Source organism: Grammomys surdaster, unplaced genomic scaffold, assembly GCF_004785775.1.
Source record: "Grammomys surdaster isolate TR1022 unplaced genomic scaffold, NIH_TR_1.0 125996, whole genome shotgun sequence".
Lineage (NCBI taxonomy): Eukaryota > Metazoa > Chordata > Mammalia > Rodentia > Muridae > Grammomys > Grammomys surdaster.
This window is the reverse complement of record NW_021620812.1, coordinates 2426467-2438817: the sequence shown is the minus strand read 5'-3', so window position 1 is coordinate 2438817 and position 12351 is coordinate 2426467. Positions and strand designations below refer to the sequence as shown.

The window sequence follows — 12351 nt, the reverse complement described above, 5'->3', positions numbered from 1 at the left end:
AGAGAGAGAGAGAGAGAGAGAGAGAGAGAGAGAGAGAGAGAGAGAGAAAGAGAGAAGAGGAGCAGAGGCCAGCCATGAACACATGGAGAGAGATGGGGAAGGGGAATGGGGAAAGAAGGGAGGGGGGAAGAGAGGAAGGGAGTAAGAAGAGCAAGAGAGAGAGGAGGGGGCAACCAGCCCCTTTTATAGTGGGTCAGGCACACCAGACTGTTGCCAGGTAACTGTGGGGCGGAGCCTAGATGAAATGCCAACAGTCACCCTAGGCTATAAAAGGACTTTGTGGACATCCTGGGCTACATGAAACCCTGCCAAAAGAAAAAGAACATTCCTGGATTGTGAAGTTTGCAATTGGTATCTTAGCACCAGTCAGAGCAACAGTAAAAATGCAGAACTGACGGTGCCTAAGTTGATTTTACACGTTCACTACAATGCTTCAAAGTCAATATTCCAAACGCATTTGCCTGTCTTCAAGGACCATCAGCTCCTGTAGAATGGGACATGCCCCAGTAGACTGTCCTCATTACTGTCTGCGGCTGACCCCAGTGTGTCCTTCCTACTTCCTGCTATGTCCCTGGGTCAGAGTTTGGCTCCAACACTGTCTACACCTGTTGTCTCTCGGGCTGGCCTCCTGGTCGGTCTTTTCCCTGGAGACAGCTGGTCTCCACTGGCTTATCTGCAGGCTCAACACTCTGCTTCTGGAGAAGCCTTTGCTAATCGCTAGCTCTGCTCCTTGGGCCTCCTCATCCCTTATGTAGGAGCCACTCACTTGGATGGCCTATAGCAAGTGAAAAGAAATAGGTTTGTTGGAATAATTATTCTTTAGGAAGTGGTATGGTCCGTTTCCATAACAACTGAGACAGCAGTCAGGATTGCTGAACTGGAACTGGCGGGCAGGTTGCTGATGCAGTTGCTGTGTCTTGAGGGAGAGTATTCAGATTAATTATGAGTCTATATGATGCTTCTTCCTTGATGTCCCACAACCCTCTCCCTGAGAGCAGCAACTTTCCCCCTGAGCTGATGCAGAACAAGTAGGGATGTTCTCCTCCATCCCGGTGGGAGGAGTGCTCCCTCCTCAACAGAGGGGCAGGTACAAGCTGCCTTCTGACTCCTGTGTGAATATCACTGTTCTGTTCCTGAGGAGAGCAATCCAGAGCCTGTTCATAGAGATATGACTGTCCAAGGACACAGAGTTGATCCCCAGAGGTCAAGCCTGCATTCACTAGGCCCTGTGGAGACCCCACAGGCTTTGTGTGATCCCACACAAGATACAGGTAGCTGTGCTCATACTACATGGGCCCAGCCACTGCTGAGCATGGAAGCATTTGGAGAATGTGCTTCAGAGAGCTTCTCTGGGTCCCACCCTGCTGCCTGTCGTTTTTCATAGCCTCTTCTACTACCTCCCCTTCCTTCCTCTATTTCCCACATCCCCCTCTTCCTTGAACACAGTCTACTTTGGCTTCATTTCCCCTTGCCTACTTTTCACTGTCGTCTGTGCCCAAAACATCACATAATTCGAGTTCACACTGATTCGCCCAAAGCACTGAGAGACGTTTGCACTTGGAAAGCACATCTGGTTAATCTAGTGAAAGGCGAAGCTAATGGCATAATGACAGAGCCATCACTCAGTGCTAGAGGCTCCAGCGTGTCAGGACACAGATGGCCTTGTTTACATTGGCATTGGTGCTCTGGGGCGCTGTTTCTAAGCACTGTGGTGGCAATCTTGACTGCCAACTTGATTGGGTTAATAAACACCTCTAGATATGTGTGGGAGGGGATCTCCAAAGAGGATTGTTAGATCGTGAGGACTCTGGCCTAATCAGTGGGATTATGAATCCATTGATGAAGTCATAATAAAATAACATTATTGGGAGTTAGTGAAAGGTGTGGGAGGTGGGACCTTGTTAGAGGAAGGAGGTCATGGAGACCTCCTTTGGGACTATCTCATGTCCCACCACTTCCTGTACCTTTTCCCTCTGCTTCTTTGTTGCTATCATACGAGCTATTCAGCTCTATCTTGCCCTCATAGCCATGATGGGGCCAACTCTTGGAAATCGTGAACCACAGTCAATCTTCTGTCCTGTAAGTCGCTTTACACAAGCATGTTGTCATAGCGATGCAAAGACCAGCCAACCCACGCCATGAGTTTTAGAGATATTCTGATGAAATTTCGTGACATTACATGCATTTTAGCCACTACACGTGGTCCTAGTTAGTTTATTAGAGAAGTGAGAGGTTTTTCCTAAAATTCAGAATTAAGTGATTATCATGATTTCATTAGAGCCCCATTGTCTTTCATTGTTTCCTGTTATAAAAGAGCTGAATGATTACCTTTCAGAAGAATCTATTAGAGATCAGCATGGATACAGTTGGTTAAATCTGTTATAATACATTACAATCCTTTTTATTAAACCTCATTGATAGAAGCCAGCTTCAGCTTAGCACTTGACACAGGCCAGGCACTAGAGAAACCTCTTCAGTGTTGTCTTTTAGAGTGCTTGTACCTAGACAAAGGACAGAGTACACTGACAGCCTTCATTTCCCAGTAAGACAGAAAGATAAATTGTGCATGGGAAAATAGAGTATCTGGGGGGGGCACTTAAAATACTCTCATGTGGTCGACAAACACTACCAGTTGTTTCTCTTGAAGTGACTGAGAGGCTTTATTTAGTTTCAGGAAGAAAAGTTATCTGCCAGATATTGGAGCCTGGCAACTCATAATTGGTTTCTCAGAAAGTAAAAACAGATCTCCAGCCATACCATCAGGAACGCGCTTAATCTTGGGAGCCAAATAGGGCCTAGACCCAGATAGTACTCAGGAGGGAGGGAATAGGAAGGGCATTCAACTAGAAAGAAAGAAAGAAACAAACAAACAAACAAACAAACAAAGAATCAAAGAAAGAAAAGAAAGAAACAAACAAGCAAAGAATCAAATAAATAAAGCAAGCAAGCACCAGCTAGTTCACAGTGCAGGCACACACATGCCCTTCCTGCAGAAAGCAGTTATTCCTCTGTGTGCCCAAGTATTTTATGCACACTTCCCATTTTGCTGCACAAACTATTAAAATGAACCAAGCAAAGTGATGTATGCCCTTCGACCCAGCACTCAGGAGGTGGAGGCCCGAGGTTCTCTGTAAGTTTAAGGTCAGTCTGGTCCACCTCAAATCTTAGGCCAGCCAGGATTACATAATGAGATTCCATCTCAAAAACAACTAAATTAGTGCATACTTATGGGTCATTATTTTTTAATTAAATTTTCTTCTGCTTCACCAAAGTGTCCTGAAGTGATTCTGATGCAGGTACACTGGTGAGGATGCACAAGCCAGTGAGATGGCTCACTGGCGAAGGCAATCACTTACCACCAAGCTTGAGGACTTGCGTTTGGTCCCTGGAGCCTACACAGTAGAAGAGAAAATTGACTCTCATTGTTGTCCTCTGACCTCCACATGTATGTTGTGACAACCGTATACACCAAATACATACATGTAAAAGAAATAAAGATGCCCACGTGATTGCTACTGCCAGACTCTGATGCTCTGCTCCTTTTAATCACTGCCCAGGCCATCCGTGGGAAGTAAATAACTTAGGATTATAGTACAAGTCGGTGTTCCCCAGTGTCTGCGGGGCACGCTCTAAGGACCAGCAGCTGCAGTGACGTGGGAGTGGAGTGGGAGGGTCCCTGTTTACTGGCATTGGTCTTCTCAAAAGAACAATTGTGAAGAGGGCATCAGAGGACAGTAGCATCTCCAGGGAAGCTCTGCTTCTCTGGATCCTGGAGGTCTGGGATGCTCTGAAAGTCTCTCTGGACCAAGAGGCTCAGGACACTTGTCAGAGGGGGCAGAAGAACGTGTCAGAGGACCAGCTTTGGATCAATACAACAGGAAAAGCCAGGCCACAGGGAGGACAAAAAACCCACAAACAAACAAACAAGGTAGAGAAGCAACCCTAATTAGAAGACAGAAGCAAACGAACTGAACCAAGAGCACCAGAATGACGACCTCGAGCTGTGGAATCCGAGGCTAGACCTTGACTTATGCTGTGACGTGAAGCAGGCAGCTCATGAGCAAAGCCATGGGTAATTTGCTTTGACCAGGTTATGGGCCACCCAGACACTGGGTAAATTGGGAATTCTGGGTGTACCTTGAATGTTTCTCCAAGTGAGACTGTGACTCCATGGACCAAATAAGGAAGACTGGCCTGCACCAATATAGAGACACTCTATTCAGTCTGTCTGCCTGGAGGGCAAGGAGAACACACAGATGAAGAAAATGGGGTTCTTTGTCACTTTGGAGGTTGGAATCCATTTCTCCTGTCCTTGGACATCACAGCTCTGGGTTCTTCCACCCTCAGACTAGTACCTTATACCACGGACCTAGACTATCAAACTGCCCGAAACCTGAGAAGACACTGGGTCACTTGGGCTCAGCTTGCAGGCCATCACTTCCCTCACTCTCTGATTTGAGATGGCTACGGGACTTCTTGGCCTGCAAGGTCATGTATCCAATTCCCAAAATTAACCTCCTCTTTGCTGCTTTTGTTGCTGTTGTTGTTGTTGTTGCTGTTGTTGTTGCTTTGGCTTGTGAGACAAGGTTTCATAGCCCAGGCTGGCCTCAGTCAGCTACCACAGCTTCCTAGATGCTGGGACTGTAGGTGTGTGCCATCACACCCGACACCAGGCTATGAATCCCCTGGCCAGTGAAGCTGGGTTGCCATAGAGATGTAAGTTTCCATCTGACTCCCAGCCTTTAGCCAGGCCTAGCTGAATCTGAGAGTTCACATGTGCATGGGTGCACACTGCACACACACACACACACACACACACACCCCTGTATTCTTTCCCTCATGAAAGTATGCAGATGCTAGGTGACTGTCACACTGTCTTGGCCCCAACCTGTGTTTTCCGACACTTGGCCATTCAGGATGGGAGAGAAAAGGAAGCAGACATCGACATACCTGCCAAGAGAGCCCCGAACACATGCGTCACAAACTGAGACATCCCTCTAAGGCAGAAATGTAGGTGGTGTGTCCTGAGAGGGAAGCCACTTAGTTACATAAACGTCACAGTACAAACGGATTCCATGTCTAGTGGCAGGACCATGAGTTCTTGCTTCACTTACTCAAGGGTTCTACTTTAATGAGATGTGTCATGACAATGTCTATGGCTGTGGTTGGTTTGGGCTGAATTGCACAATCTCAGATTTGTCAGGACAGAGAGTAAACGGGGTTTTAAAAGTCTCCGATAGCCGACATTCAGGCCAGATCACATGGCCCAATTTACCACTATGAAGCCCTTCGTTACATGTGAGTTTTAAATGGTGACTCATGTGCTGTCATGACAAGCATTCTTTCTTGGATGTGTTTCCTATGGAAAACCTGTAGCACTATAACGAAAGCCTGGCTCCCCATGACCACTCTATCTGATAGGGGACTATGTGGTGTGTGTCTGAACTCCAAGTCTGCCTCACTCCAGCAAGGAGGACCAGAGAACCTTAAAGATGGCGGTCCAAGCAATACCAGGGCACCTGTGCCTCTTGGCATAGTGTTCTCTGTTGTAGAGTGGCAGAGAGCTTCTGTTTCTAAGGCTGCTAAAAACATCACATGCCCTAGTTTGAACAAAGCAGACATGTATTAGATAACACAGCAAGCCAAAAAGCATAGTGAAATGGGGACTTTGTTTAGGGTGGCATGCAGGGACTCTCAGGCACATTGGGTCTCTGAACCCCCAGTCTAACTTCTTCCCACCAACTTGACAGAGAACACTAGCAGCTCCTCCCATCTGCCGTGAGAGGAATGGCCCAGCCCTGATTAAGGGGATGAGGATTTTATTAGCTGTCTTAACAGTTACTTGTTCACCATGGAGCCGTTATCTCAGCATTATTGCACTGTAAATATGAAAAGAAAGATGAGCAGGCCTCCCTGGGCAGCCACTGGGCTCCATGGCAAACTGCCTCTTCTTGCTCAGGTCCTCCAGATGCTCTCAGGCAGGCCTAGCTCCAGAATCACCCGGGGAATCTTTTGAAGATTTTCTTTCTTTCTTTCTTTTTTTTAATAATGAGAAATTTCAAACGTCCAACAAAGCTAGAAGCATTTTTATAGTGAGCACTAAGTATCTGTCAAATATCTTCTACGGTTAGCATTTTGCTAGGTCTTGTTTTCTCTGTCAGATCCCCAATTTTTTTCTTACACATTTCAAGAAACATTGCAAATTCCTGCCCCTCTTTCCTGGGGAATCTTCTAAACTTTGAGTCTTCAGGAGGTGTCAACTACAGACATTCATAGATATTTTTTCCTAGTCTTGGATTTTTTTCCCCCAATCCTAAGTTTTTTTGTTCACTGCAGTAACTGTGCTGATGGATCCCCTGCCAACCAAGACTGTGCCAGTCCCATAGTAAAGAGAAGACCTGGGCAGCCAAATGCAGAGCTCTAGAGACAGGTTAAGACTGTGAGTCAGTAGTGGAGTGCCTGCCTGCCATGCCGTGGTGAGGTCACATGACCAGACAGAACTTCTCACATCATGACCAGGTCATGACACAAAAAATGAGAGCCGGCATCGCAGTCACCTTCAGGGCACACCCCAAAGACCTCAAGTCTCCCGCTAGGCCCTACCTACCTCTTAAACTCCCTACTCTCTTCCATGGTGCCAAGGATGAGGGCTCAAGCCTCCTCCTCATGCATGAGCCTTTAGAGAATATTCCAGACCTAACTTTAGCAGGTCAGGATTAAAATCCTTCCACAGGCAGGAGCACTGTGAAAGGAAGGCTGGGATACTATGGTAGAATACAACTCAAAGTAGGGATTCCTTCATGGAATCCAGTCCAGGAACCAGGCCACGGAGGCAAAGGGGCTCTTAGCATGTCATAGAGGTCAGAGCTGTCTAATTTCCTTAGCTTGTGTGATCACATCGACGACTGTTAATTACAGTCAGGATGTAAGAACTTTGTAGCCCCAGAAAAGAGACAAATCAATGTTCTTCCAACCACTTAGCAGGTCCAAAGCAAGGCCTAGAACTGGGTCCCACTGACTGACTTTTGTGTCAGATACAGGGCTGCCTCATGGAGTGCTCGTCACCGAGTCGTTGGGCCAGGTATCTCCTGGTTTCCAGGCCATAATAATAAGGAAGTGTGCCTGCTGCCCTCAGGGTCTCAGCCCAATGTAAAGTCTTATGTGACCCACAGCTGACCCTGTCACTGGCATGTTTCACCAAAATACCTGTCAAAGGCTTCCCGAACTTGTAGAAACGTTGACTAGTGTAAATATATATTTTCTTAGTCACTCCGGGACCGCAGCACACCAACTCCCAGCAACAGCACATTAAAGCTTAGCAAAGCACTCGTGTTAGCTGGAGGAGAGGTTACAAGAGACTTGTGGGTCCTGGATGGCTTCAGGCTCACAGTTAAGAAGCACAGTAGCTTTTCTCTGAAAGGAATCGTTCAGTCACAAAAGCATGAACTCAGGGTTGAGACCATTTTCATTTAAAGAGAAGGATTTCAAGGGCAGGAATTGATGGATTTTTTGAGAAAGAAAAAAAAAACAGAGCGATTACCTAGAAATCGGATAGGTTGATTTGCAAAAGATACTTAGTGCTGCCAAAGGTATGGTTGCAGAGGCTATTCACCTTTATTTTTTTTTAAAGATTTATTTATTTATTATATATGAATACACTGTAGCTGTCTTCAGACACACCAGAAGAGGGCATCAGATCTCATTACAGATGGTTGTGAGCCACCATGTGGTTGCTGGGATTTGAACTCAGGACCTCTGGAAGTGCAGTCACTGCTCTTAACCACTGAGCCATCTCTCCAGCCTGCTATTCACCTTTAAAGATGTGGAAAATGGTACTACAGTTTAAAGGTGTGTCCAATCATTGTAAAAGCATACACTGTTAGAGCTGACTATGTGTCTGTGTGTGTGTTCATGTGTGTATACATGTTGGCATTGTGCACGTGCTCTGGTATGTGTGTGTGTGTGTGTGTGTGTGTGTGTGTGTAGGTCAAAGTCTTGGATGTTGGTCCTCAGGTACCTTCTATCTTTTGCTTGAGAGAGAGTCTCTCCTTGGCCTGTAACTTTCCCAAGTAGGCTAAGATAACTGGTCCATAAGCCCCCAGGGACTCACCTGTCTCTGCCGCCCATGTCAATATCACTGAGAACTTCAGGGAAATATTCAAATCCAACCAGGAACACCTCACATCATCAGAAGAGGAATATGGTTGCCAGGAGATGTTATAGGAGTGAGGTCACATGGCCCAGTGGGCTCTGTCTTCTCACTCACTCGAGGAATACTTACCAACTCAGAGCAGATGCAGATAAAGTGAGTAATTGGCTGGTTATAAGAAGTAGGCAGTGCTTGTCATGGAGGCAACATATTTTCAAAGGAGGCAAAGCGTCCATTACCAGTTAGGGCCTGGTGTGGGGCTGGCTGGGAGAGCTTCAAGGAATTGGATCAACTTTGCGGGGTCATAATGAGGACAAACAACAAGCTGAAGAATGAGGGGGTGGGAAGACACCGTTAGAGAGACAGTTCAAGTTGAGTGGTGAATGCCTACGTTCAACCAGATGTGTGCATGGCTGAATCTCAACATGGGAAAATTAATTTCCCGGCTAATGTAGGAATACAAGCCTGGGACTTTGTTAACGGCAGTCAGAACCCAGCAGACATTTCCTTCCACATTGCCTTAGAGAAACGTAATCCTGTAAGTTCTCTAGATCCGATGTATGTAGTTGAACTGTCAAATATTCATGCAGAAGTTCATACATACTGATAGAGCGTACGTGCCCTCACTTGGTCAGACATTTCTAAGGGATGAAGTGCCACCTTCATTTCTGACTTTGAGCTGGGTTTGATTCAGACCATGGGTTCAATGTTATAACTCAGGACAGAGCCAACAAATGAGTGTTTGTTGGAAATGGCAGGCGCCAAGCGTCATGGTTTTTCTGAGAGAAAAGATGAAGAACATTTATAGTGCGATTATAGATTTCAAAGGCTTTTTTCAAAAGTAGACACAGACCTTGGCAACTAGTCAAGTACAGGAACTGTGGCGGAAAAAGTCACAGACAGTATGAGGCAGAAGATTGATTGTTTCTCCCCAGATAGAAACCAAAGGTTGGTCAGGTACAGTAAAAGGCCGTCTGCAGCCACGGGATACAGACGTGCGGAGCTGCGTCCTCCACGCGGCAGGGGATTGTGCACTGTTAGACACTTCCTGGCCGTGTCATTTGTGTTCGGTTGGCCATAAATTACTAACCCTTGCCTCTGGATGGCTCTTATAGGTCTTAATCAGAGCCTGGCACCCCGCTGAAACTGCTGGTCTCCTGTCACCCTGTTCTAAATCTGACACTTTTCTGGTATGAAGACTCAGCTCCAAGACTGTCAGCACCAGGCTTATCAGTGTCACACCAGTGAAAGCAGACCCACAGCGTCCCCACAGTGTCCCCGCAATGTCCCCCACAGTGTCCCCCACAGTGTCCCCACAGTGTCCCCCACAGTGTCCCTGCAGTGTCCCCCACAGTGTTCTCACAGTGTCCCCGCAGTGTCCCCGCAATGTCCCCCACAGTGTCCCCACAGTGTCCCCCACAGTGTCCCCCCAGTATCCCCCCCAGTGTCCACTGCAGTGTCCCCCACAGTGTCCCCCACAGTGTCCCTACAGTGTCTCCCACAGTGTCCCTCACAGTATCCCCTGCAGTGTCCCCATGTGAAGAGCTGTGTGAGAAGGCCTCAGGCTAAACCCCAGGTTACCTCCCATGAGGACGGTATACAGTAAAATGTCAACAAAGGACACTGTGGGCTGGGGCTGGGGTTCAGGTGGTAGAGTGCTTACCCAAGGGCACCAAATAAACCGGATGTTGTGGAGAATGCTTGTAATCACCTCATTTGAGAATCGGAGGAAGAAGGGCCAGAAATCATCCTCGGCTACATCAAGTTCAAGGCTAGCCTGGACTACATGATATCTTCATGCTCAAAATCTAAAATAGATAACCCATGTCAGCTATATACATAACTGTAAATATATACAATCATGAGTTAGAAATTCTTTGTAAGAGATGGCAAACACCTTCTATCATTTCCACTTAGTGGAGAGAAAAGTCACCATGGTTCACGGAAATGTGTTTGTAATATTGACTGTGAACTCACAAAAATACGTGGTTTGTCTTTTTAAATAACCACAGCTCTACATCAGTGATCCATGAGGTGGTAGGTGAAGTATCAGGTGCTGAGAACAGAAACGACAGAGCACGCCCAGCTCAGCCCCAACTCTATGGGAGCACTCAGCACCATCACTATGGGAGCACTCGGCACCATCTCTATGGGAGCACTCAGAACTAGGAATCATCCAAACTAAAGGGCTAGTACTAGCTGGGACTTGGACAGGGGTGACTGTCTGCCTGACATCATCTGCCTGCACTTTCCGTGGCTGGACCAGAATGTGCTATACCCGCCAGCATTACTGCCTCCTCTCGTCCTTCCCAAAGCCAGGAAACTGCAACAGTTGCTTAGGACACAGGTCCTCACCCTGAAGGGCCCAGGCTGAGAATCCAGGAACTAACTGTATTTAAGGCAAGGCTATGAAAGCTGGTACAGATCTAGACTGAAGATTACCAGGTCCAGAAGAACACCCCTCATTCAGCCAGGCTTCTGGGTTCTGAGCGGCCGAGTGGAAAGCCAGGCTCCGAGTATTGACCCTCTTCCAATCGTGCAACTTTCGGTTCACATGGAAAGTTCAATAGACCAGTCTTTTTAAATTCCATTTGATATTGAAAACAAGGATTCCTCCACTCTTTTTGCCATGAAGACTTTGACAGACCCCTTGAAAGTGGCATCTCATCTAAACTCAGTCATAGCATGCGGGGCTGTGTCGGGGTCTGCTGGGAGGTATGAGCCTACGGAAATAGTTGATGGTTTTATGCCCTTTTTACAGTAAGGAAATCACATGCGCCCCAGTTTGGAGTCAGGGGAAGAATCATGCCATTGTACAGGTTACTTAAAATTCCACACCGCCAGCACCATTGGGGCCAAAAATGCTAAGAATCTGCAGCTTCCACGTAAGGCTTCTAACCGGGGCAGCAGCGCCGCTCCACACAGCTGTTGTTAATCTGAGATGGAGAGTTTTAATTGCCTCTGTGTCAAGATTTATTAAATAACACTTCAGCGGGGCAAACCTATAATAGTCATATTAGTGGGAGACTGAAGGAAGAAAATATTTGGAACACGGCATCTTTGCCTTGGAAGTCAAGTCAGAAAATGTCTTTTCCTCATAATCAGCCACGAGCTATCCCGGGAAAAGAGTTTCCAGGTAAACACAAGCCACAGAAGTTCCGTGGCCTCCCAGAGCTCAGCTGTGAGTCCCCTTAGTCGTTTACCTAGAAGCACTCCTTCCTCTGAGTGGCTTCCTCTTGTCCCCACACTCTCCCTTCCTATTACAGCTGGAGGCAGGAGTCATTGCTCTGCATGAACATGGCCTCAGCAGAAAGGGTGCTTGTGTGCTGGTCGGCCCTGTTTCTGTTAGCCTCTGCAATTGCTGTATTCCTACTATGTCTGACCCGTTCATGCAATACTGTGGGGGCATCTGAACCTTCCCATTTGACTTAAAGCAGTGATGTGGATGAATACACAACAAAATGCATGTGTCTTTCCTGGCTTGTCTGCCACATGGAGAAGCCTGAGAGGCTCTTCTGGCTAAAGTGGGTGGGGAAGGGACATCCCTTAATAGTCAGTTCCCACCACCCAAGAGAGCTAGGATTCAGGCTAGAATCTCAATTGTATTTTTGTGTTTTTATTTCAAATATTCCTTTTTCAGGAAGCTATGACAAGGAGGCATGAGCCAGCATCAACTCTGGGTGCTGTGTACTATGTCTTCACACACACACACACACACACACACACACCCTACACATACACATACACACACTGCACACACATACACTCACCCTACACACATATACACATACTGCACACACATACACACCCCACACACACAACACACACACACAACACACATATACACACATACACCCCATATAAATAAAATAAATATAGGGGTTTTCCCCCCTAAACTCTGGGGAATAAAAAGAGTAGGGAGGTCCTGGCATTTGAAGGTAAGAACCAGGAAGAACAAATGTTCCCCAGTCCTCCAGAAGGAACTGGGGTGTCCCTGCCAGGCTCCGGCCAACACTGGTCCACTCTTTGTTTCCGTTAGCATAACTTCTTACATGTAAGCTGCATATCAGTAAGAGCGTGGCTGTGTGTGCCTGATTTATTCCACTTATAATAAAGGACATGCTGGCCTGGGGGAGGGGAGGAAATGGGAGAATGTTTGAGGAAATGGGAGTGCTGGGGCCTCTGGCTTGACTACATGGTGT

The 12351-nt window shown here is 46.9% G+C and overlaps 1 protein-coding gene across 1 annotated transcript in view; it reads left to right on the top strand.

The window, feature by feature from the left end:
* The window catches only part of Ak5 (adenylate kinase 5), a 178345-nt gene that overhangs the window by 148254 nt on the left and 17740 nt on the right, over positions 1–12351 (top strand). The gene's annotated exons all lie outside the window — the stretch shown is intronic.